The sequence below is a fragment of the Panthera onca genome, chromosome E1, assembly GCF_046562875.1.
Source record: "Panthera onca isolate mPanOnc1 chromosome E1, mPanOnc1 haplotype 2, whole genome shotgun sequence".
NCBI classification, from domain to species: domain Eukaryota; kingdom Metazoa; phylum Chordata; class Mammalia; order Carnivora; family Felidae; genus Panthera; species Panthera onca.
Genome location: NC_138352.1, coordinates 54,497,022 through 54,517,546, shown reverse-complemented (window position 1 = coordinate 54,517,546; position 20,525 = coordinate 54,497,022). Strand labels below are relative to the sequence as shown.

At 41.5% G+C, this 20,525-nt stretch overlaps 1 long non-coding RNA gene across 1 annotated transcript; it reads right to left on the bottom strand.

Moving 5' to 3' along the window:
* Positions 1-233: 233 nt before the first annotated feature.
* LOC144614307 (uncharacterized) lies at positions 234-18,568 on the bottom strand. Its single transcript, XR_013551993.2, has 3 exons — positions 17,367-18,568; positions 10,855-10,952; positions 234-479 (listed from the first exon to the last, which is right to left on the bottom strand). It is a non-coding gene; the product is annotated as an uncharacterized LOC144614307 (long non-coding RNA).
* Between the last annotated feature and the right edge of the window lie 1,957 nt (positions 18,569-20,525).

Below are 20,525 nucleotides of genomic sequence, written 5' to 3'. Positions count from 1 at the left end.
AATATTCTGGGTTTTCTGGACTTTATAAAGCCCGCAAATTCCTGAGGGTTCAATAGGATATCAATTGTATTTTGCTTATTTGTTTCATACGTGTCCCTTTCAATATCTGTCCTATGGAAATGTGAGATATGTTTCTTGCCTCCTCCACAGATTGTTGAAAACACTTAGAGTTATCTAAGATTCAAAGAAGACCAATGTAGTAGTCTGTGTGAGGTTAGATTTCAAGACTGAAAATTCTATTTTTAAATTATTTCTTGGTATTCAGATCCTAATATCCTTGTAAATTACCGTACGTGTGAACGCTGAAAATTATTTTCTTACCCTCCGCTTTATTCAAAGTTCCCAATCTCTCCCTAACTGGGGTCATGCTTCTTAAAGACATTAGCTGGTTTCCAAGAAAGCAGATTTTAGCTTTATCCCTTGGCAGAGAGAATTCAGTCATTGCACACAGGCCAGAACATTCTGCCAGAGCTCCCCATCTGGAAGAAAAGAGAAAAAGAGTTTCAGAGTTTCCATAAGGGCTGCCTAAGGGGAGGAAGGGAGAATGAGCTATAGAGAGGGAAGAAGAAAGCTACCGGGCTGTAACCCCAAACTCCATAGTCAGAAAAGAAAATCAGATCTGCAAGCTTAAAATCCTGACTCAGCAGTATGATACCTTCTCCTTCCTCCTAACCCTTCCCCAGGATTTATTTTCACCCCATTCCTTCATCTTTCACATGTACTTGTCTGTCCTGATTGTCCCAATTCAGGACATTCTGCTTATTCTTTGTTCTTTACGTATCTCCCCGTTCCAATGTTGTGCTCTCCCTATGGATAGCTCAGAATGTAGGATAGCCAGGGCACTCTGGTGTGCTGTCGCGATACCGTGGTGCCTAGGTGGAGAAGCTAGAGATTCAGTCTGGATCATGGAGAGTCTCCCACTAAATACAGAAAATTCTAAATGTCCCCAACAGACTGTTGCCCAGCTCTACCTGAGCTGTCTCAGTGACAGGGAACCTAGAACTTGGTAAGGCAGTTCATCCTGCTGTTGAGCGTCTGATTGTGACAAATTCCTTCCAGATTGATGTAATGTTTGCTTCCCCTTTGCACCCAATGATTCTCATTTGCCCTCTGCTGAACTACAAAATGAGTTGACATCTTCTATTCAGGTTGAGCCACATGAAATTGCCATTTTTCTATATTAAAAATGGCTGAACATTGTCGATTTCATATTGTTTGCCTTACACTTGACAAAGTAACCTATTTGAGGACAGCTATTCCTTCTCCACCTTAGTCTTCTCTTCTCCATATGTAACATCTCTAAACTCCCCCAATGCTTCCTCACCTGGTAAAGTTACTGGATCCTGTTCCAACCTGTTCTCTCAATGGGTATACACTCATCCATCAATGTCTTTTTCAATATGGGGCACCTAGGACTGGCCAGTTCAAAACACAGTGAGATTATTGTCTCTCTTTTTTTTTTTTTTTTTTTTTTTTTTAATTTTTTTTTCAACGTTTTTTATTTATTTTTGGGACAGAGAGAGACAGAGCATGAACAGGGGAGGGGCAGAGAGAGAGGGAGACACAGAATCGGAAACAGGCTCCAGGCTCCGAGCCATCAGCCCAGAGCCTGATGCGGGGCTCGAACTCACGGACCGCGAGATCGTGACCTGGCTGAAGTCGGACGCTTAACCGACTGCACCACCCAGGCGCCCCGATTATTGTCTCTCTTGATTTGACATTGTGTTTTTTCATGAAACTGTGACCTCACTGGGTTTGGTGAGGCCTAAACCTTTTTCACATAAAATGCTGCCAAGCCAGTACCACTGCTTCCTGTACAATTGATTTTGTTTTTTTTTTTAACCAAAATGTAGGTCTTCACTTTATCCCTGTCAAATTTCATCTCGTTGATTTTGGCTCTTGGTTCCAATCTGTCAAGATGATTTTAAATCTTGCTACTATCATCCATTCTATTAATTATCTTTCCCAGCTAGATCATGCAAGTTATTGATTTTTAAAATGCTCAATCGGACAATGAGGCCTCTCTTTATTGATATCAATCTTTTAATCAATATCCTTTGCGTTCAGTTGAAAGGCTAGTTAAAAATCTACATAACTGATTATCTACCCACAACTCCCCTGCCTCATTTTCTTAGCCCCATCTTCCTGCTCCTTGATTACCTTTTTCTGATCTGCCCCTGGCCCATTAAGCACCAAAACCACCCAGGAACCATACAACTACAGATTTCTATAAGGGGCCATAAGCACTAGCTGTTGTTTATATATATATATATATATATATATATATATATATATATATATATATAATGTGTTATCATCTTGCTTATTTATGTATTTATATATTTAAGTATTTATTTTTATTTGAGAGAGAGAGAGAGAGTGCAAGTGGGGGAAAGAGGCAGAGGGAGACAGAAAGAATCTTAAGCAGGCTCCATGGTCAATGGGGAGCCCAAAGTGAAGCCTGACCTGGGGCTCAATCCCATGACCCTGGGATCGTGACCTGAGCCAAAATCAAGAGTTGGACACTCAACTGACTGAGTCACCCAGGTGTTCTGCACCAGCTGTTTTTTAAAAGGAATCAACAAAGGCCTTCCTTCTTGATAATTCCCCAACCGCTGTCATGGGGATCTTTTCTCTGTGCAACTTTGTGGGAGGCTTTGTGACCCAACCCTAATCACCCCTAGCAGCCACTCCAAACATGATGTCTCTATACTCCTCTAGAATATAGACTCTGGCTTGGACTTGGGCATGGCTCCTCCCATTGGCTCTTGGTGCTCTCCCTCTGCCTACAATAGAACTGTTTTTGTTTTTTGTTTTTGTTTTTTTAGTTTGGGTATTACCATAAATAGTATTATAACCTTGCCTCAATCTTTTAGCTCATATACTACATTAATGAGCACTTAGGTAACTCCCAAGATTTTGGTGTTATAAACACAGAAGACGTGAATCTGTTTGCAAGTACTTAGGTAAGATAAATTCCTGGAAATAGAATTGAAGGGTCAAAAGATATGTACAGTTTAATTTCAATAGCGCCAAATTGCTCTCGGAGGAGTTGTACCATTTTACTTTAGCAGTGGTTCAGATCTCAGCAACATCACCAGTTTCAAATTAAATATGCTTGTTCTTGGGGAGCCTGGGTGGCTCAGTCAGTTAAGCAATGGACTCTTGGTTTTGGCTCAGGTCATGATCTCATGGTTCCCGAGTTCTAGCTCGGCATCAGGCTCCGCCCTGACAGCGAGGAACCTGCTTGGGGTTCTCTCTCTCCCTCTCCCTCTGCCCCTACCCTGCTCACTCTCTCTGTCTCTCTCTCAAAATAAATAAATAAACTTAAAAAAATGCCTGTTCTTAAAAGATATCTTGCTATACTATTGTAAATTTGGAATTGCTTTTAATCTTTCCCTTCTCCCTCATTTCTCCTCTTTACGCCCTCCTCTGATTGTCCCCCTACCCTGAATTCCAAATTCTTCTCATTCATTTGTGCAAAATAACTCTGCTATCTCCAGACTCCCCTTCTTAACTCTGACCCAGACCTGTATTTGCACATGCAAACCTCAAGAGAATAAATTTGTTACCATCCAAAGCCATCCTCCTTCGCAATAGCAATATTGAACTCTATTATAACTTATTATTAAATATTAACTTATTTAATCCTTTCAACAACCTTATGATGCAGGTACCATTGTTATCCCTACTTCACAGTGACAAAGTTGAAATAGAAGTAGCTTTTCCAAGGTCACACAGTTTAGAAATTGCAAAAATTATGTAAACCTGCACGGTAGGTCTCTAAAGATCATGCCCTTAACCACTGCAGACAGATACCTCTCTTGGGAGATCAGTCTACTTAGGTCCCCATCAAATTCTAACCCTTCTGAGCAATGCCAGTGATACAATTCAGGTTCTGGTATTTACTCTTGACGCCTATCTAGCCCACAGCCTGTTCTATTGGCATTTCTGCCCCACAAGGGTGCCTGGAAAAAACAAGTTTCAGGAAGGCTTTACTTAGCCTGCAGCAGAGGAAAAAGTATCGGGTGGGATCACAGGCAGAAGGGGACACCAGTCAAGCCCTTTCCCTTTGCAGAGGTGTGGCCTCCCTGTTCTGGTCTCTGGGTGGGTCTCCTCAGACAGGAAGGGAGCAGTTGGTTTAGTCAGTCTGATTTTCCCTGGAACTCAGCACACTGTGAAATGCAAGAGGTGCCTAAGGCCAATTTAGGCAAGTTCCATTCAACAAACATTCAGTGAGTCCCAACAATGGGCCAGGCACTGTGCCGTGTTTGGGTACAACATAAATAAGTCACATGCTTTAGAAGCAAAGATAAGCACTCCAACCGCCAGTTACCTACATACCTGAGTGTATTGTCTGGCATGCGAGAGGACAAGAGGAGAAAGGGAAAGTGTGGATAAGGTGCTTATCCCTGGGAGTTCTGATTTATTTTAAGAAAACAATCTAGATTAGGGAAAGAAATAATAACTCAGTCTCGGTAAGTATTTCTGGCAGAAGGGAGGCACCTTCCTGAATACTAAGTTCTTCAAAGGCAGGTGAGGTCAAATACTTTGCCTGTTTATCTCGAATGGTGGGGGAATGAATGTATGAGGGCAGGGAGCAGTCAGAATAAGTTCCAAGGTTCATAATAGTGTGGGGGAGGGGGTTCCATGAAATGCGAATTCCTGTTTTTTCTTGGCAGGTTTTCTGGAAATTGTGATGACAGCTGGTAGTGGGGGAAAAAAAAAATCACTGAAATCACCAGTGACGATGGCCATTTCCCTGCCTCTAGGTGGCTGGCTATCACCTGGGCCATTCCAGATGGCAGGCTGCTATGGATTCTTCATTCTCTTTCTCTTATTTAATAAAGTGAGGGTATTATTGGCTTTTTTTTTTTTTTAATAAGAGGTAAAAGGTAGGAAGGAAGAGAGAGGGTCATTTTCCAACAGCAATGAATAAGCAAGCCACATCCTCTACATGAACCGGACAGCTTCTTGTGGGAGGATTAAAAGCTCTGGACAAGAGACTAAGCCAGCAGGGACACCCAGTTTCTGGTTTCAGATCTGGTCCAACTTACTGAGAGCTTTGGAAATTCAAAACCTATCTGTACATCCAGTTTCTCTTTTGTGCTGTGGGAATAATAAATGTTTGTCTCCCAATGATATTGTGAAAAAGGAAAGAGAGGAATCATAGATACACATTTAAAGGCCTCAGGAAAAATAGTACTCTGTAGAGACGTATTTTATTGTTTTTAATAATTTCTCAGACTGTTTCAGAAAAGTAAAAAGACCATGGCTGATATGCTATTTTTTAAATGGAGGTTGAGAGTTGCTAAGGGACCTCTCTTGAGTAACTTCCTCCTCTTAATTGGGACAGAAATTCTGGCAGTTGACAGAAACATGAGAAGGGCCAAAATAGAACTCAACCATTCTACAACTTCTGGTTCTCAGTGGACTCCACTTAAGCATTCAGTTGTATCTTCAAAGCTAAATCATTAAAACAAGGGCGAGTTCTAATGAAGAGCACACTTATGAAGAAATATGGATAACACATAGAGAGAGAAAAGGCAAGGAAAAAATCCATTGATGAGCTACAAATGGCCATAAAAATCTGGAAACACAGGCGAACATACATAATAAAAGGCTTATGGATATTACCGTACATGCTATGTTCAATAACATTACATCACGTGGTCAATAGAATGCCCCGCATTAGGAATGCTTAGTTCAATGTGATGTGCCAATCCACAGTGCATGAAACACTAATGGAGTTTCTATCAATCCTTGAAATGAGTCTGTGATGCCTTGTCTCATATAATTTAACTTTGATTTTCATTTTCTTTTTTTAAACTTTTTAAAAAGTTTGTTTAACGTTTATTTATTTTTGAAAGAGAGACATAGACAGAGCATGAGAGGGGGAGAGGCAGAGAGAGAGGGAGACAGAATCTGAAGCAGGTTCCAGGCTCTGAGCTGTCAGCACAGAGCCCAATGTGGGGCTCAAACTCACGAATTGTGAGACCACGACCTGAGTCGAAGTCAGACATTTTAACTGACTGAGCCACCCAGGCACCCCATCATTTTCTTTTTTCTTTTAATGTTTGTGTGTGTGTGTGTGTGTGTGTGTGTGTGAGAGAGAGAGAGAGAGAGAGAGAGAGAGAGAACAAGCGGGGGAGGGACAGAGAGAGAGGGAGACACAGAATCTGAAGCAGGCTCCAGGCTCTGAGCTGTTAGCCCAGAGCCTGATGTGGGGCTCGAACTCAGGGACCGTGAGATCATGACCTGAGCCAAAGTCTGATGCTTAACTGACTGAGCCACCCAGGTGCCTCTGATTTTCATTTTCACTGAATAAACCTACATACCTCAGAAGAAGTAATCAAGGGGTTTCAATCTGTAAAAACTAAGCTATTTGCTATGTTTCTAGGTATTATGGTTATCTTGTAGCTTTGATGGAGAGGAACACAGAGAATAGTAAAAAATAGTAAAGCAAGGAGAGCAGTAACGAGTTTAGAGAATGATGGAGGGTAAAAGTAGAAACACACAGAATGTGACCATGGAAACAAAACTGGGGTGGGGGAGGGATATTCAAATCCAGTGAACAGAGAGACATAGGAAGAGAGAGACATCCTCTGGAAAAGAATGCAACAGATCAGGAGGAAAGGACAGTGAGAAGGACAGAAAGGGAGGTCAGAAAGAAAAAAGCATTTTTTTTTTTTTAGTAATTTAGGATTTATTTTTGTAAAAGTAACTGACAAATATTAAAATGTTATACTTGCATTTTGAACATTATAATATAAATATAAAACACAAAACACCCGATGTTCAACACTGATCTCCCATGCCCAACTTGGATTTAGATAGTGAGTATATTTTAAAGAAAGAAACTTTCAAAGTTTGTCACTGCTTGTAGTATATACTTTTATTAAGGGGAATTTCCTAGACTTCACAGACTGTTGGACGCAACCCTCATTAGCCAAAGCTGATAGATGGGAACATACTAGCTTTTTCTACAGAAAATTAATAGAAACATAGTAAAAACTATAACTAAGAACAAGAAAGAACTTTATTTTTATTATTTATTAAAATTTTTTTTTTAATGTTTATCCATTCTTGAGGTGGAGAGGCAGAGAGTGAGTGGGGGAGGGGCAGAGAAAGAGGGGGACACAACTCAAAGCAGGCTCCAGGTTCTGTGCTGTGAGCGACGGGGGGCTCGAACCCACAGACCGAGAGATCATGACCTGAGCCAAAGTGCGGCGCTCAGCCAACTGAGCCACCCAGGCACCCCTGGAAAGAATTTTAAAAATGATCTAGTCCCGGGGCGCCTGGGTGGCGCAGTCGGTTAAGCGTCCGACTTCAGCCAGGTCACGATCTCACCGTCCGTGAGTTCGAGCCCCGCGTCAGGCTCTGGGCTGATGGCTCGGAGACTGGAGCCTGTTTCCGATTCTGTGTCTCCCTCTCTCTCTGTCCCTCCCCCGTTCATGCTCTGTCTCTCTCTGTCCCAAAAATAAATAAACGTTGAAAAAAAAAAAATGATCTAGTCCAACACTCAATTTTACAGATGAAGAAACTAAAGACTGAGAGGTTCTAGAGACAAAAGGATTTGGGTGGTGCTGCTGGAAAACCAAGAGATTGTGGTGACCATCAAGAGAAAATGACGTCTGTTAGTAAGTTTTCAATATTTAAACGAGGAGCGCCTGGGTGGCTCAATTGGTTGAGCATTTAACTCCTGATCTCAGCTCAGGTCTTGATCTTAAGTCCCGTGATAGGCTCTGCGCCGGGAGTGAAGCCTATTTTTTTTTTTTTTTTTAAATGAAATTTTGGGGCATTTGGGTGGCTCAGTCGATTACGCATCCAGCTTTGGCTTAGGTCATGCTCTCGCGGTTTGGCTCTCACAGGATGGAGTTCGAACCCCATCCCCGTCTCCGTGCTAACAGCTCAGAAAGAGCCTGGAGCCTGCTTCGGATTCCGTCTCCCTCTCTCTCTGTTCCTCCCCGTCTCGCGCCCTGTCTCTCTTTCTCTTTCAAAAATAAGTAAACAGTGAAAAAAAGTTTTTAAATGAAATTTAAATTAAACAGGTGAGGAAAACTCATCTGAACTGCAAAGAGCAAAATGGGGACTCAAGCTCTAGTCTTACTGTTCCAGCCATTCTTTACTTTTTTTTCTTAAATTTATTTATTTATTTATTTTGAGAGAGAGAGAGCAAGGACGAGCAGGGGAGGGGCAGAGAAAGTGAGAAAGAGAGAGAGAGAGAGAGAAAGAGAGAATCCCAAGCAGGCTCTGTGCTAATGTGGGGCTTGATCTCATGAACTGTGAGATCATGACCTGAGTCAAAATCAAGATTTGGACACTTAACCAACTGAGCCACCCAGGTGCCCTTGCTTTTTATTTTTTTTAATTTTTTATTTAAAAAAAAATTTTTTTTTAACGTTTATTTATTTTTGAGACAGAGAGAGACAGAGCATGAACAGGAGAGGGGCAGAGAGAGAGGGAGACACAGAATCTGAAACAGGCTCCAGGCTCTGAGCTGTCAGCACAGAGCCCAACGCGGGGCTCGAACTCAAGGACCGTGAGATCATGACCTGAGCCGAAGTCCGACGCTTAACCGACCGAGCCACCCAGGTGCCCCTGCCCTTGCTTTTTAAAAAATTTTTATTTTATTTTTTATTTTTAAGTAATCTCCACATCCAGTGTGGGGCTTGAATTTACAACCCAAAGATCAAGAATCACGTACTCCCCTGAATGAGCCAGTCAGGCGCCCCTTAAGGTTTTATTTTTAAGTAATCTCTACACCCAATAGGGGGCTTGAACTCATAACTTTGAGATTGAGTCGCGTACTCTCCAGCCATTCTTTGCATTGAATTACATCAATCAGCTCTGGAGTTTACAGAAGAAGATCATGAGAAGATGAGAAAAGAATGCCTGTTCTAAGTCAAGCCAGCTTGGGCTCTTGTACGGGTTCTACCAGTTACCAGCCACTGAGATCGCAGGAAATCAGTTAATCCAAGTGTTTCTGTTTTCCAAAACGAGAATAGTAACATCTGCTTCAAATGATACTTGGGGGTGTAAGTGAAAGAATACATAGTATAAAGTGTACAGCAATTCACCAAAGCAGTAAGAAAGGCCAATAGGAAAAGAACACCGAAACTTCTTCCGGACCATGAATCAAAGAAATGCAAAATAAAGAGCAACGAGGTACCACTTTCACCCACCAAATTGGCAAAGATGAGAACAAAGCTAATTAACACTGGAGGGGAGGGGTGGAAGCAGATATTCTCATATATTGCCGAAAGGAGTGTCAATTGGTACATTTCTGGAGGTCCGTTCGGCAATGTGTGTTAAGAACTTTAAAAATGTTCCTGCTCTGGGGGCACCTGGCTGGTTCAGTTGCGGGAGTGTGCGTCTCTTGATCTCAGGGTCATGAGTTTGAGCCCCACGTTGGCTGTAGAGATTACTACAAAAAATAAATAAACTTAAAATAAAAATAAATAAAATATTTAGCAGAAAAGTTTATGCTCTCTGATTCAGGGTTTTACTCTAGGTATTTTGCCTAAGGAAACAATTACACGTGTGGAGTTTTAGTTCATATAGATGCTTTATAGGATAGGAAGAAATACAGTAAGGATGAGTTCTCACAACTTTCCTCTTTCCTACACGGTAAGAAGAATGCTTTGTTGCTAGATGAGTAGGTCCTGGAGAAAATTAGATACAGCTTCGATTTAATTGACATTGAAGGCAGATATTTACAGGAACGTGAGAGGAATTTTATCAGAACATTTTAAGAGGGAGGAAGACATGATGGGGAAAGGAAGGAAGGGAAGGTGGAAACAGGAAAAAAGGGGCTGGCTGAGAGAAGCTTCAAATAATTGTCCTATGTGTGAGGTATTAAGAGACAAGAGAGAGAAGAGAGGATTCTGAGAAGTGCTTATCAATGCTAATTAATTATGTCTTATTAATGCAATCTGCCTTTGGTTTTATCTTGAGAAAGTCAAAATTTACTTTTTCTTTTCTTGTTTTTTTTCCTTTTCTTAAAAAATTTGTTTTAATTTTATTTTTCTTAATGTTTATTTATTTCTGAGACAGAGAGACAGAGCATGAGCGGGGGAGGGGCAGAGAGAGAGGGAGACACAGAATCCGAAGCAGGCTCCAGACTCTGAACTGTCAGCATAGAGCCCGACGCGGGGCTCAAACTCACAGACTGCGAGATCATGACCTGAGCGGAAGCCGGACGCTCAACCGACTGAGCCACCCAGGCACCCCAAATTTGTTTTAAGTAATCTCTACACCCAATGTGGGGCTCAAATTCATGATCCTGAGATTAAGAAGTCTCATGCTCTTCTGACTGAACCAGCCAGGCACCCCTTTGTTTTTTCTTTATTCTCATTCTCTCTCTCTCTCTTCTCTTCTTCTTTGTCATCCTCCTTTTCTCTTATTATTCTTTTTCTTTTTCATTTATTTTTAAAATATTTTATTTATTTATTTATTTATTTATTTGAGAGAGTGAGAGAACACAAGTAGGGGAGGGAGAAGGGCAGAGGGAGAGAGAGAATCCCAAGCAGGCTCTGTGAGGTCAGTGCACAGCCAGACATGGGGGTTCAACTCACAAAATTGTGAGATTATGTCCTGAGCTGAAATCGAAAGTTGAACGCCCAACCAACTGAGCCACCCAGGTGCCCCCTTTTTCTTTTTAAAAATTTTTTTAAAATGTCTTATTTAGTTTTGACTGAGAGAGACAGAGCATGAGCAGGGGAGGGGCAGAGAGAGAGGGAGACACAGAATCCGAAGCAGGCTCCAGGCTCTGAGCTGCCAGCACAGAGCCTGATGCGGGGCTCGAACTCACAGACCGCAAGATCATGACCTGAGCCGAAGTCGGACACTCACCTGACTGAGCCACCCAGGCGTCCCTTTAAGTGTTGGAGTGATGTTTCTTTAAAATCTTAGCTTGGGCTATTATCAGCTTGGTTTTACATGGATCATATCTAAAACAGCAAAAATAATTAGAAACACTCTAAATATCCAGGAATAGGAAATTAGTTAAATAAGTTATCTAATCTATAGATTAACAGATTAAATTAAGATGTGATCATCTACAGTCATTAAGTCATACTGAAGAATATTTAATAGCATGAGTACATGAATAACATGAATAACATAATAATATGAATAACATATTAAGCAAAATATATTATGATCCCAGTATGGTGTGTGTGCATGTGTGTGTGTGTGTGTGTGTGTGTGTGTGTGTGTGTGTAATGTATATGTGCATAGAAAAAAGACAGTATACCAAATGTTAACAGTGATATTTATGGAATTACCAATTATTTGATATTTATGGAATTACTGGTTATTTTTGTTTTCTTTTTTTTTTTTTTAAGATTTTATTTTTGAGTAATCTCTACACCCAATGTGGAGTTCGAACTTAAGACCCTGAGATCAAGAGTCACATGCCCTACTGACTGAGCCAGCCAGGTGCACCCTATTTTTGTTTTCTTTTTCTTTTTAAAAATTTTTTTAATGTTTATTTTTTAAAGACAGAGAGATTGAGAGGGAGAGAAAGAGAGAGAACACGATCAGGGGAGGGGCAAAGAGAGAGGGAGACACAGAATCAGTAGCCGGATCCAGGCTCTGAGCTGTCAGCACAAAGCTCGATGCGGGACTCAAACTCACGAATTGTGAGATCATGACCTGAGCTGAAGTTGGATGTTTAATCAACTGAGTCTCACCCAGGTGCCCCCTGCCATTTTTGTTTTCTTAATGCTCATCTAAATTCTCTTAATTCACTGTGTTGATCAAGCAATACTTTTATAAACAGAAACACCCTCACAATAACCTTTGCTTTTGATTTTTTTGACGTTTATTTATTTTTGAGACAGAGAGAGACAGAGCATGAACAGGGGAGGAGCAGAGAGAGAGCGAGACACAGAATCCGAAACAGGCTCCAGGCTCTGAGCTATCAGCACAGAGCCCGACGCGGGGCTCGAACTCACGGACCGTGAGATCATGACCCTAGCCGAAGTCAGATGCTTAACCGACCAAGCCACCCAGGCACCCCTGCTTTTGTTTGTTTTTTTTTTCAATATATGAAATTTATTGTCAAATTGGTTTCCATACAACACCCAGTGCTCATCCCAAAAGGTGCCCTCCTCAATACCCATCACCCACCCTCCTCTCCCTCCCACCCCCCATCAACCCTCAGTTTGTTCTCAGTTTTTAAGAGTCTCTTATGCTTTGGCTCTCTCCCACTCTAACCTCTTTTTTTTTTTCCTTCCCCTCCCCCATGGGTTTCTGTTAAGTTTCTCAGGATCCACATAAGAGTGAAAACATATGGTATCTGTCTTTCTCTGTATGGCTTATTTCACTTAGCATCACACTCTCCAGTTCCATCCACGTTGCTACAAAGGGCCATATTTCATTCTTTCTCATTGCCACATAGTACTCCATTGTGTATATAAACCACAATTTCTTTATCCATTCATCAGTTGATGGACATTTAGGCTCTTTCCATAATTTGGCTACTGTTGAGAGTGCTGCTATAAACATTGGGGTACAAGTGCCCCTATGCATCAGTACTCCTGTATCCCTTGGGTAAATTCCTAGCAGGCACCCCTGCTTTTGAAAGTGAGTAGCACAAGAACCACACAGCTTCTAGAAAAAATACAGAAAAATATCACTGCAAGCTTGAAGGAAGCACAGATTTCTTGGCAGAACACTAAAAGCACTAAACATAAAAGAAAAAATTGAAAAATTGGACTTCATCAAAATTAAAAATGTCTACTCATCAAAAGACACCATTAAGAAAATGAGTAGACAAATGACAGGGGAAAATATTCATGGTATATTTACTTGACCAAGGATTCATACCCAGATAGTATAAGGAATGCCTAAAAACCAACAACAAAAAAAGATGAACTACCCAATTAAAAAATGGTCAAAAGACTTAAGCAGACACCACAAAAAAAGAAACATAAATGGCCAATAAGCCGTGAAAGGGTACTTATGGTAAATGCTATGATATATCACCCAAATTTTTCTTTTGGAACGAAGGACTTATTCTTCAGGTGTTGAAAGGCTGCCAATAGACAGCCCTCGACTGTCCAGTCCATCTCAGTGATTGATTGCCTCAGCTGAAGAGCCCTGACTTGCCTAAGGTCATTCTTTCTTTACACAGTGGCCTGTATCCAATGACAAATCAACATGGAGGTATAAAGGCCTAGCCACTTGCTCAAACTCAAAACATTTTTGAAGGGTCATCCCAGTTTCAGTGCTCTCTGTAGGGTCAGCTGAAGCCTCTGAGACTACATAGCTCGCCTTTCCTCTTCCCAATCATCCTTTTGCCTTCCACACTATAGGTGTTGAACCCAAGTGCACTCCCAAAAAAATCCTCCTGCTGACTAATCTCCCTCTCGGAGTCGGCTTCCAAGGGAACCCCAACTGTGACAATGCTCAACATCAGTAATCATCAGGAAAATGCAAATTAAAATCATAAGGAGATGCCATTTCACATCCACTAGAAGGGCTTTGAAGAAAGACTGACAACACCAAATGCTGATGAAGATATGGAAAAACTGGAACTCTCATACAGTGGTGGTGGGGCTGTAAAATGGTACAACCACGTTGGAGAATTGTTTGGCAGCTTCTTAGAAGTTCAAATACACACTTAACCTATGACTATTCTTAAGTATGTACCCAAGAGAAATGAGGACATGTAGCCATAAGATTGTACAAGAATGCTCATAGGTAGCCTTAGTTATAATAGCCCCAAAACTGGAAATAAACCACATGTCTATCAATAAGAGAATGGATAAATAAACCACAGTCCTATAATACTACTCAGCAATATGTAGGGATGAGCCATTGATATGTACAACAGGTTAGATCAAAAACAGTGTTGTATAAAAAAAAAAAAAAAAAGCCATTAGCGCGCGCGCACACACACACACACACACACACACACACACACACCCCAAACACATATTGACTGATTCCATTGATATGAAGTACAAGAATAGGCAAAACAAATCTATGGTGATAGAAATCAGAAAGTAGTTGCTTGGGTGAAGTGGGGTCAGGGGTGGGGATTGACTGAAGGGGCCATGAGGAAACTTTCCGGGGTGATGAACATATTCTTTATCTTATTTTGTGTGGTAGTTATATAGTGGTTACAATTGTCAATAGGCACTGACCTGCACATTTATGATTTATCCATTTTACTGTATGTAGATTATATTTCTTAAAAAGCTTACATACACAAAGAGTAGCACAGACACACTCAACAAATGTTTAATGAACAAACGGAGATGATTTTTCTAAGGAAACCAAATTATTAATAATCATAGAAAAGATTTCCTTCTCCTGGGTTATGGTAAAATGTGAGTCTCTTGGGATACCCCTTGATTAAAAGCTTGTGAATATTTATTCTTCACGGCTGTTTTTTTCCTCCCCCCCCCCCCCCATTAAAATGGGTAAGCTTTGATATCTACAGGAGTGGCAGAATCAGGTCTATGATGTCTGCCTGCATCATTTGCAGGCGAGTGGAAACACTAAAAGTATTATCAAGGTAGTAACAGCGGTGAGAGAAAGAAGTTAAAAACCATCACTGGTTTCCCAGGGAGGTAGATCAGCATTTGGCTGCTTTTCCACATAATCCTGCCAACATCACTCTCAAAGCAATTTCTCTTATAAAATATGGCACGATCACCACCCTATTTTAAACATGGGTACTTAATCTCAAAAAAAAAGTATTTAAAGTATTTGAAAGGTTTCAAGAGATGAGCTAAGGTTTATGGAGCCAGCTGATGTTAACCTATGCTGTTTTGCACTAAGGTTAATACCCTGGGGTACAGGAAAATTAAAGGGGAGACAGAGAATCCTTCTGGGGGTTTCATAGCCTAAAAAAGTAAACATGACAGAATGCCAATCGACTCTCAAGAAAAAGATTTTCGCAAACATGCAAAGCTATTTTAAAATTCCCTTTTATAAAATCAAACAGTTCAAAAGCCATTGGCTGCCATCTTCAAAATCTGAAAGTAGATACTTGGTGGGGTTGCCAGATTCGGCAAATAAAAATATAGGATGTTCAATTAAATTTGACTTCCCGATAAAACAATGAACAGTTTTTAATAGAAGCGTTCCCTCCAAATATTGCATATTTTTAGTATGAGCACGTCTCATGACATATTTGAGACATATTTATACTAAAAAGCTATGTATTATCTGAAAATCAAATTTAACTAGGCATCCCGTACTTCATCCAGCAACGCTGAGTGCTACTTCTCTGCAGGACAAGAGGCCCCACCAGGCTGAGGGGGATGAGCCTTTGCGGTTAATACATGGAATTACAAGGTTAACGATGGTTATGGTAAAAGAAGAACTGAACCTTTCTTTTTAATGTTTATTTATTTTTGAGATAGAGAGAGCACAAGCAGGGGAGGGGCAGACAGAGAGGGGGACAGAGGATCCCAAGCGGGCTCTGCACTGATAGCAGAGAGCCCTATGCGGGGCTTGAATTTGCAAACCATGAGACCATGACCTGAGCTGAGATCAGACGCTTAACTGACTGAACCACCCAGGCGCCCTTCTTTTCTTTTCTCTTTTCTTTTCTTTCTTTAAATATTTATTCTCATCTAATCTGAAGGAATGGCACAACTTTATTTTTGTTGTTGTTGTTAGTTAATTTATTTAGAGAGAGAGCGCAAGCAGGCGAAGGGCAGAGAGAGAGGGAGACACAGAACCCAAAGCAGGCTCCAGGCTCTGAGCGGTCAGCACAGAGCCCGACGCGGGGCTTGAACCCAAAACCGTAAGATCATGACCTGAACTGAAGTCAGACGCTTAGCCGACTGAGCCACCCAGGTGTCACCCCCCCACCCCACCATTTCTTTTTTAAAGATTTAAGTAATTTTTGCCCCCAATGTGGGGCTGGAACTCATGCCCCAGAGATCAAGAGTCACATGCTTCACTGACTGAGCCAGCCAGCTGCCCCTGAACCTTTCTTGTGCTCCTGGATTTTTTACTCTGTCACACTGAAAAATATGGTGAAAAGCATTGAAATGTATTTCCAATCTTTTTAAGTGGTAATGAATTGGTTGTACTAAATAAATACACTTGATATTGGAACTCTACGGTTTGTGTAGGGGCTAAGTGCCTAGGATTTACCATATGGGTTTATAAACCTAGAGAACTCATTTCCCTTGCTAGGTTTGCTTTTCCTAGTAAGGAATGAACAGACCGGACTTTGTAAAGCGATTTAAAGACTTCCAAATCCCCACATGAAAGTATTTTTTTTTCTAATGAGGTTATTCCCGCACCCCTTTTACTAAAGGATTGCCCACACTGTTTTGCTTTATAAGGCTTCTATTAGGGGCGCCTGGGTGGCTCAGTCAGTTAATTGTCCGACTTCGGCTCAGGTTATGATCTCCCAGTTTGTGAGTCTGGGCCTTGCATTGGGCTCTGTGTTGATAGCTCGGAGCCTGGAACCTGCTTCAGATTCTGTGTCCCCCTCTCTCTGCCCCACCCCAACTTGTGCTGTGTCTCTCAAAAATGAATAAATGTTAAAATAAAAATTAAAAAAAAAAAAGACTTACACTATGTCAGAGATATCTCATATACTATGTTTCCAAGAGGAGAGCCTGCTTCTGATGGAGTCTGGAGTACCAGTACTCCAGAGGTGGGTTGCAAACAGCAATATTTCTCTGAGTCTGTTTTAACACTCTTGGGGAGAGCATTCTTTTCAGCATCAGCTGATGCTCTGCAGCACAGGATTCTGTTACCCTCATTTGAGCTGCCTGGTTATTCTAGCAATCAGATCTTTCTGTCTCCTTCCTGTTACCCGGCCTGACACCAGCTATCATGTACCCTCTTTGCCTTGACTCCCAGACACACAATTCTTTCATTTTCTTTAAACTCAAATGCCAGAATATTAGAATTTCTAGGACAGCTACATGGCTTTAACAACAGTAGAGAATATGTGAAATCAGGACTTTTCCTGTAAAATCTAGGACATGTGGTCTCCCCAAGATTTCAACACTTGTCCTCTGACAGTTACCCACAACGGTGAGGATATTTGGAAAGGAGACAGGACTGAGAGTCAGAATTCTTTTCAACACGGCTTTGATCACTGCTTTGCAGTTAACCTTGGGCAAATTACTGCCGCTACCTCTGTCCTGTTTCTGACCCCCTTGAATTTGAAGCCCCCTATACCAAAAAAAGTAATAATAATAAAAACAAGCTTAAAGAAAAAAAGAACAGAGCAAAAGGCACTCATCTCTGACTTACTTTGCCTAGCCTTAACATTTGAGTTTGAAACCTAGTGTTTGTAACTTGGTTTATTGGGTTTCTCTTTCCCTTTACCATGAAAGGGGAGAAGTTATGGAAAACAAAGCTCTTAAAGATTTTACCATTTGATTTCCTTGTTTAGGAGAATGAAACTTGCGTCTGCTTTCAGGACTGCCATTTGTCAACTTCAAGTCTGAACCTAACCTGGATAGAGCCATAGTATTCTCATTCCCGGGAAAAAAATGAAAAGGGGTTTATAAATTAAAGAAAGTAATTTACCCCCTCAGACAGTAAGAAAAGTATTTTCTAGGAAATAGTGACACCTTTTTCTCCACTCAACCTCTTCATTTCCTTTGATCCTGTTACCTCCCCTCCATATACTAATGTCCTCTTAAATTGAGATAAGACAGTAATGAATCACTCTAGCAAAAGTACACAGGACTAAACAAAGATGCCACATTCTGGCATCTCTTGTCACTGAGACCCATCAGGATAGGGCACAGCAAGACTTCAGGTTTCCTGATGCAGAGCTCCTAAAACTGTGGTCTCCACTTCATAGTTAATGCATGTTTTGGGGCGGCAAAAATACAAATCTCTCTTGAATGTTTGAATTGTGCCTTGTTGCCTAAAGAGTTTTGTCTTTTTTTTTTTTTCTTTTGGCCTGTCCTAATTCCTGATGTCAGGTCCCTGGGGTATCTGTGATCTGTGCTAGGTCTCATTCTCAGTGAATGTATATTTTATACAGTGTGATCGCACTTTGAGCTAAAATAGATCATATCTAGAAATCGGCTGGTACGGCTTCCTAGGACGAAAGAATGTGAGCAGTTTGAATGCCTTTTGTCTCTTTGGTTTCTTACTGAGTCAATTCACAATACAGAGATGTTACCATATAGATTTATTTGGGGGGGGGGGGAAGGCACCATATCCCAAAGGCTAGCCTCCATACTGAGACCATTTTCCCAGAAAATACAGAATATCTGAAAATGAAAGGGACCTAGATGCATAATTTACAGTTTTTCTTCAGCTCTGGAATTACTTGTTTACTGGGGACAAGATGACTTTCAGCTCAGTCCTGTGCATAAGCAGGCCACAAGCCAATTTCTAGCTCTCTCTACACTTTTTAAGTGTTTATTAATCTTGGTTCCTATGCAAATTCTGTAGGGAAGCTGGCAGCAGATTTTTTTCATCCTCACTTATTTAAACTCCAAGATAAATCGCTCCTATAAAATCTCACTCCATAAGATGTGATCCCGCCAGGTTGGCAGGCCTAAATGTCTTGGGTCTCTTTTTTCACCTCACCCTTAACTCAGGGTTGGAAAGAGGTTGAGAGTATTCTCTTTGGTAGGCATGGCATCAGGTATTGAGTGAAGACCAATTCCTTTTTTTTTAATGTTTTATTATTATTATTATTATCATTTTAGAATTGCAATCTTTTTTAAATTAATGTTTTTTTTAAAATTTTTTTTAACGTTTTATTTATTTTTGAGACAGAGAGAGACAGAGCATGAACGGGGAAGGGGCAGAGAGAGAGGGAGACACAGAATCGGAAGCAGGCTCCAGGCTCTGAGCCATCAGCCCAGAGCCCGACACGGGGCTCGAACTCACGGACCGCGAGATCGTGACCTGAGCTGAAGTCGGCCGCTTAACCGACTGAGCCACCCAGGCGCCCCTAAATTAATGTTTATTTATTTTTGAGAGAGAGAGAGAGAGTGTGTGTGAGTAGGGGAGGGGCAGAGAGAGAGGGAGACACAGAATCCAAAGCAGGCTCTGAGCCAACAGCACAGAGCCTGACGTGGGGCTCGAATCCACAAACTGTGGGATCGTGACCTGAGCCGAAGATGGGTGCTCAACAAACTGAGCCACCTAGGCGCCCCATTGTTTATTTATTTGGGGGGGGGGTGGAGAGAGAGAGAGAGAGAGCATGAGCTGGGGAGGGGCAGAGAGAGAGGGGGACAGAGAGTCCCAAGCAGCCGGATATGGGGCTTGAACTCACAAACCATGAGATCATGACCTGAGTGGAAATCCGACTCTCAACTGACTGAGTGTCCTGAGTGAGGGCCAACTCTGATGTACATTCTTTTTGTCAGGGATTTAAAAAGCAAACAGAAATAGAGCCAAGGGTGGAGAAACTGAGGCTATCTGACTGTTGCCAAGCTGCTGAGGCTTCTAATCCTCTCAGCTACTCTACCGGGCTGGTTCCCGCTGAGCCATCACTCATTTTTCTAGATGAGAGGTCAAGGCAACAACATTGCTAAGTCAATTCCAGCATGCCAGCTCCAGAACACTGTAACCTTTAAAGACTCGGGATTCCATGAGAAATGTTGCAGCAGCATTCCAGAGACCTACGCATCAGACACAGACATACGCATTCTCGCCTGCAGCACAGGGTGTTGGTGTTCCTGCTTAACTCATCTTCTTGTGAGACTCTGGTGGCTAATCTCTCCTAAAAGTACAGTCAGAAAGGCTCATCTCAGTATGAAGATCAGCAACAAAGGGCTTGGGTTTAGTCCTGTAGTTGTCAGTCACTCGGGATTGGTAAGTAATCCTGGAGTAGTGGCTGGGGAAAAGGAAGCAGAAGTACTGAAGAAAAAAAAAAAAGCTGGGAGGAGCTAGAAAAGAAGGACGGTAGGTGGAAATGTATGACTTTTTCAACTTCCTGATGGAAAGATACCAAAAGAAATAAAACTCCTTCTGACTCTGAGGACCCTTCTTTGGCCATATCTGGATGTATATATAATAATGTCAAATTGCCACCAAATATATATAAAGTTGACCCTTGAACAACACAGGTTTGAACTGTGAGGGTCCACCTATACATGGATTTTTTTTCCCCCATAAATACAGTATTGTAAATGTATTTTCTCTTCCTTATGGTTTTCTTAAAACATTTTCCTTTCTTCAGCTTTACTGTAAGGATACAGTATGTAATACATATATAACATACACATTACATATTAATTGGGGTGTCTGGGTGGCTCAGTTGGTTAAGCATTTGACTCTTGGTTTCGACTCAGGTCATGATCTCACAGTTCATGAGTTCGAGCCCTACATCAGGATTTGTGCTGCCAGTGTGGATTGTGCTAACAGCTCAGGATTTTTTCTCTCCCCCTCTCTCTCTGCCCCTTCCCCACTCATTCTCTCTCCCTCTCTCTCTCTCTCTTAAAATAAATAAATTACTTAAAAAAAAAAAAAACAGGGGCACCTGGGTGGCTCAGTCAGTTAAGCATCTGCCTCTTGACCTCGGCTTCAGGTCATGATCTCCTGGTTTGTGAGCTGGAGCC